The sequence below is a fragment of the Pelophylax lessonae genome (assembly GCF_965119305.1).
Source record: "Pelophylax lessonae genome assembly, chromosome: 5".
Classification (NCBI taxonomy): domain Eukaryota; kingdom Metazoa; phylum Chordata; class Amphibia; order Anura; family Ranidae; genus Pelophylax; species Pelophylax lessonae.
Window position 1 is genome coordinate 28,970,479 of NC_138772.1, and position 5,735 is coordinate 28,976,213.

Consider the following 5,735-nt stretch of genomic DNA (forward strand, 5'->3'; position numbering starts at 1 on the left):
TCCTGAACGCCGCACATAGCGCACTCCTGAACGCCGAACTCAGCACATAGCGCACTCCTGAACTCAGCACATAGCGCACTCCTGAACTCAGCACATAGCGCACTCCTGAACTCAGCACATAGCGCACTCCTGAACTCAGCACATAGCGCACTCCTGAACTCAGCACATAGCGCACTCCTGAACTCAGCACATAGCGCACTCCTGAACTCAGCACATAGCGCACTCCTGAACTCAGCACATAGCGCACTCCTGAACTCAGCACATAGCGCACTCCTGAACTCAGCACATAGCGCACTCCTGAACTCAGCACATAGCGCACTCCTGAACTCAGCACATAGCGCACTCCTGAACTCAGCACATAGCGCACTCCTGAACTCAGCACATAGCGCACTCCTGAACTCAGCACTCAGCACATAGCGCACTCCTGAACTCTGGTAGTTTATAGACTTATATGGGGTGTATACAGGACCATATATGGAGTGTATATGCTGATATGGGTTGTATACAGGACTAAATATGGAGTATGAAGGAAAAAAGGGAGTGTATAAGCTGAGATGTGGTGAAAACAGGACCTTCAATGGAGTGCATAGAGAAATATGTGGTGTATACAAGACCATATATTGAGTGTATAGGGTGATTTGAGGGGTGTTTATAGGTCCATACTGTAGGATATGTATAATGCACATACCCTACACATATATGGCACTGGAGGTAATATAGGGGGACTATATATATTTTTTATTTTTTGCAGTTTAGGGTCAGAGGAGCATATACAGGACCATATATGGAGATATGATGTATATATATTATATATATATACGGAAACAATGAATACATTTCTACATATGGAATCTATATTATATGGAGTGTAGTCATCCCCATATATGGAGTCCACATGGGTGTATATAGGACTATATATGGGGTGTACACATGTCCATGTATGGAGTGTATAGGTGTATATAGAGAGTGTATTTGGGGGTACACAAATCATACACAGAGTGTATAGGGTTATATATGGAGGTGTACACAATGTATATATGGAGTGTAAAGGTGTCTATATAGGTGTACACACAAACATACATAGAGAGTATCTGGTGATATATAAGGGTGTACACATGCTCCTATATGGGGGTGTACATAACGTATACATGTTTACACCCCAATATATCACTCTATACTCTCCATGTATGATTGTGGGCACACCTAAATAGATATAAATAGATACCTATACACTCCATATATACATTGTGTACACCGCCATATATCTATGTAGGATTGTGTGTACACCTACAGTATCTCACAAAAGTAAGTACACCACTCACATTTTTGTAAATATTTTATTATATCTTTTCATGTGACAACACTGAAGAAATGACACTTTGCTACAATGTAAAGTAGTGAGTGTGCAGCTTGCATAACAGTGTAAATTTGCTGTCCCCTCAAAATTACTCAACACACAGCCATTAATGTCTAAACCACTGGCAACAAAAGTGAGTACACCCCTAAGTGACAATGTCCAAATTGGGCCCAATTATCCATTTTCCCTCCCCTGTGTCATGTGACTCGTTAGTGTTATAAGGTCTCAGGTGTGAATGGGGAGCAGGTGTGTTAAATTTGATGTTATCGCTCTCACTCTCTCATACTGGTCACTGGAAGTTCAACATGGCACCTCATGGCAAAGAACTCTCTGAGGATCTGAAAAAAATTGTTGGTGCTCTACATAAAGATGGCCTAGGCTATAAGAAGATTGCCAAGATCCTGAAACTGAGCTGCAGCACGGTGGCCAAGACCATACAGTCGTTTACCAGCACAGATTCCACTCAGAACAGGCCTCACCATGGTCGACCAAAGAAGTTGAGTGCACGTGCTCAGCATCATATCCAGAGGTTGTCTTTGGGAAATAGATGTATGAGTGCTGCCAGTATTGATGCAGAGGTTGAAGGGGGGGGGGGGTCAGCCTGTCAGTGCTCAGACCATACGCCGCACACTGCATCAAATTGGTCTGCATGGCTGTCATCCCAGAAGGAAGCCTCTTCTAAAGATGATGCACAAGAAAGCCCGCAAACAGTTTGCTGAAGACAAGCAGACTAAGGACATGGATTACTGGAACCATGTCCTGTAGTCTGATGAGACCAAGATAAACTTATTTGGTTCAGATGGTGTCAGGTGTGTGTGGTGGCAACCAGGTGAGGAGTACAAAGACAAGTGTGTCTTGCCTACAGTCAAGCATGGTGGTGGGAGTGTCATGGTCTGGGGCTACATGAGTGCTGCCAGCACTGGGGAGCTACAGTTCATTGAGGGAACCATGAATGCCAACATGTACTGTGACATACTGAAGCAGAGCATGGTCCCCTCCCTTCGGAGACTGGGCTGCAGGGCAATATTCCAACATAATAACGACCCCAAACACACCTCCAAGACAACCACTGCCTTGCTAAAGAAGCTGAGGGTAAAGGTGATGGACTGGCCAAGCATGTCTCCAGACCTAAACCCTATTAAGTATCTGTGGGGCATCCTCAAACGGAAGGTGGAGGAGCGCAAGGTCTCTAACATCCACCAGCTCCGTGATGTCATCATGGAGAAGTGGAAGAGGACTCCAGTGGCAACCTGTGAAGCTCTGGTGAACTCCATGCCCAAGAGGGTTAAGGCAGTGCTGGAAAATAATGGTGGCCACACAAAATATTGACACTTTGGGCCCAATTTGGATATTTGTCACTTAGGGGTGTACTCACTTTTGTTGCCAGCGGTTTAGACATTAATGGCTGTGTGTTGAGTTATTTTGAGGGGACAGCAAATTTACACTGTTATACAAGCTGTACACTCACTACTTTACATTGTAGCAAAGTGTCATTTCTTCAGTGTTGTCACATGAAAATATATAATAAAATATTTACAGGAATGTGAGGGGTGTACTCACTTTTGTGAGATACTGTATAAACACGCAATAATACACGAGGTGTACAGGGTATTGTATGGGGGTGTACACACACACATATATATATATATATATGTATGTATGGTGTACAGGGTGATATATGGGGGTATACACACATATATATGGAGTGTAAAGGTGTCTATATAGGTGTACACACAAACATACATAGAGAGTATATGGTGATATATGGGGTGTACACATGTTCCTATATGGGGGTGTACATAACATATACATGTTTACACCCCAATATATCACTCTATACTCTCCATGTATGATTGTGGGCACACCTAAATAGATATAAATAGATACCTATACACTCCATATATCACTCTACACACAATGTATGATTGTGTGTACACCTATACACACACAATAATACATGAGGTGTACAGGGTGAAATATGGGGGGGTGTACACAATGTACATATGCGGTGTACACACAATCATACACAGAGTGTGTACAGGGTGATATATGGGGCTGTACACAAGTTCCTATATGGGGTGTATAGGGTGATATACAGGGGTGTACACTACGTATATGGAGTACATAGGTGTCTATATAGGTGTACACACAATCAGTGTATAGGGTGATATATAGGGGTGTACACATGTTCCTGCATAGGGGTTTATACAATGTATAGATGTCCACATTTGGAGTGTTTAGGTATATACAGAGTCTATATAGGTGTATAGGCAATCACAAATGGGGTGATTTATGGGGGTGTACACATGTTCCTATATGGGGGTGTACACAATGTATATATGGGGTGTATATGGTGATATATGGGGGTGTATACAATTTGTATAAGGGGTGTAGAGGGTGATATAAGGGGGTGTACACAATGTATATATGGGGTGTACAGGGTTATATAAGGGGGTGTACACAATGTGTATATGGGGGTGTACATAATGTATATATGGATTGTATAGGGCGATATATGGGGCTGTACAGGGTTATATATAGGGGTGTACACAATGTATATATGGGGGTGTACAGGGTTATATATAGGGGTGTACACAATGTATATATGGGGGTGTACAGGGTGATATATGGGGGTGTACACAATGTGTATAGGGTGATATATGGGGGTGTACAGGGTTATATATAGGGGTGTACACAATGTATATGAGGTGATATACAGGGGCAAACACAATGTGTATATATGGGGTGTACAGGGTGAAATATGGGGGTATACACAATGTGTATATGAGGTGTACAGGGTGATCTATGGGGGTGTGTATAATGTATATGAGGTGAAATATGGGGGTGTACACAATGTGTATATGGGGGTGTACAGGGTGATATATGGGGTGTACACAATGTGAATATGGGGTGTACACAATGTATATATGGAGGTGTACAGGGTGATATATGGGGGTGTACACAATGTATATGAGGTGATATAAGGGGGTGTACAGAATGTGAATATGGGGTGTACAAGGTAATATATAGGGGTTTACACAATGTATATAAGGGGCTGTACACAATGTGTATGAGGTGGTGTAGAGGGTGATATATTGGGGTGTATACAATGTATATGAGGTGGTATAGAGGGTGATATGATGGGATATATTGGGGAGTACAGGGTGATATATTGGGGTGTACACAATGTATATGAGGGGATATATAGGGTGATATATTGGGGTGTAAACCCTCCGGGGGTCTCTCGCTGTGATTACCGCTCTCCGCCGTCTCCGGTTCCTCCTCCCGCAGTCTCTGTCCGGGGTCCTCAGCCGCGCTGCATGCTGGGAAGTCATCGTGACGTCACCGGGCTGCCCATCGCACTGCCTGTCAGGCCCGGTGAAATACAGTCATTCTGGAAGTCAGCAGTTGCGGTCCTGGGGCTGTGCTGGGACTTGTAGTTCCCTGTGCGGGTGGCTGGACAGAGATTAGGGATATCAGGAGCGTTCATAGTTATTATAGGCTGGCAGTGCAAGCTGGGAGTTGTAGTTCTTGGTGGTGGGGGCAGGGACAGGGTGTATTACACCGGACTACATACCTCCTCTTAGGCTGGAAGAACATGCTGGGATTTGTAGTCGTTTAGAATGTAATTTAAAGTAGAATTGCAGGCAAAACCTTTTATTTTATTTTGGATGCCCTAACCTCTGTAAGTTTATTTGTTGCCCATTGGTGTCCCGATTGGGGGGATTTCTCTGCACTTCCTGTCCCATAGCCAAAACAGGAAGTGAGAGGAAATCCCTCCAAAGTGAGGGAATCCTTAGTTGTCACCAGTGTCCCCATTGGAAGATCTCCCCTCTCTTCCTGCTCTGGTGACAACCCAACAGATACAATTGGAAGCCAGAGGATCAGCATAACAGGTAGTTACAGTTTTTAGAATGGTAGGCAGCATATTCCTGGAAGGGGGTTTCATGGAAGTTTACTTGAACCCTTAGGCTGCATGCACACCTGAGCGTAGCATCTTTGAGCGGTTTTCCAGCAATTTCTTTTCACGTTTTTATCTGCCATTCGCGTGTTTTCATGCAGCGTATTTGAGCTTTGGAATAGTTTTATTAGCCGATACAGAAAACTATCGTCTATTGCTAGCCTTTTTAGCTTTTATTTATTTTATTATTAGTTATTATTATTTTTTTATGATAGGGTAAGGGGTAGGATTAGGGGTTGGGGTTAGGATTATTTATTTATTTTTGTTCGAGTTAGGGTGTTAATATTACTACTACTACTAAGAATAATAAATGAACAAATAAATGTAAAATAAATACACAAATAAATAAAAATAATTATAAATACAATACATGAATACTATGTAATAATAAATAATCAACCCCTAACCTCAAACACT

The 5,735-nt window shown here is 42.8% G+C and overlaps 1 protein-coding gene across 3 annotated transcripts in view; it reads right to left on the reverse strand.

The window, feature by feature from the left end:
* NKTR (natural killer cell triggering receptor) overlaps window positions 1-4,687 on the reverse strand; it is a 98,689-nt gene extending 94,002 nt beyond the window's left edge. For all 3 annotated transcript variants that reach the window (XM_082258554.1, XM_082258555.1, XM_082258553.1), the window contains exon 1: window positions 4,615-4,687. The gene's annotated coding sequence lies outside the window, so the exon portion shown is untranslated. The remainder of the gene's footprint in view (window positions 1-4,614) is intronic.
* Window positions 4,688-5,735: the final 1,048 nt, after the last annotated feature.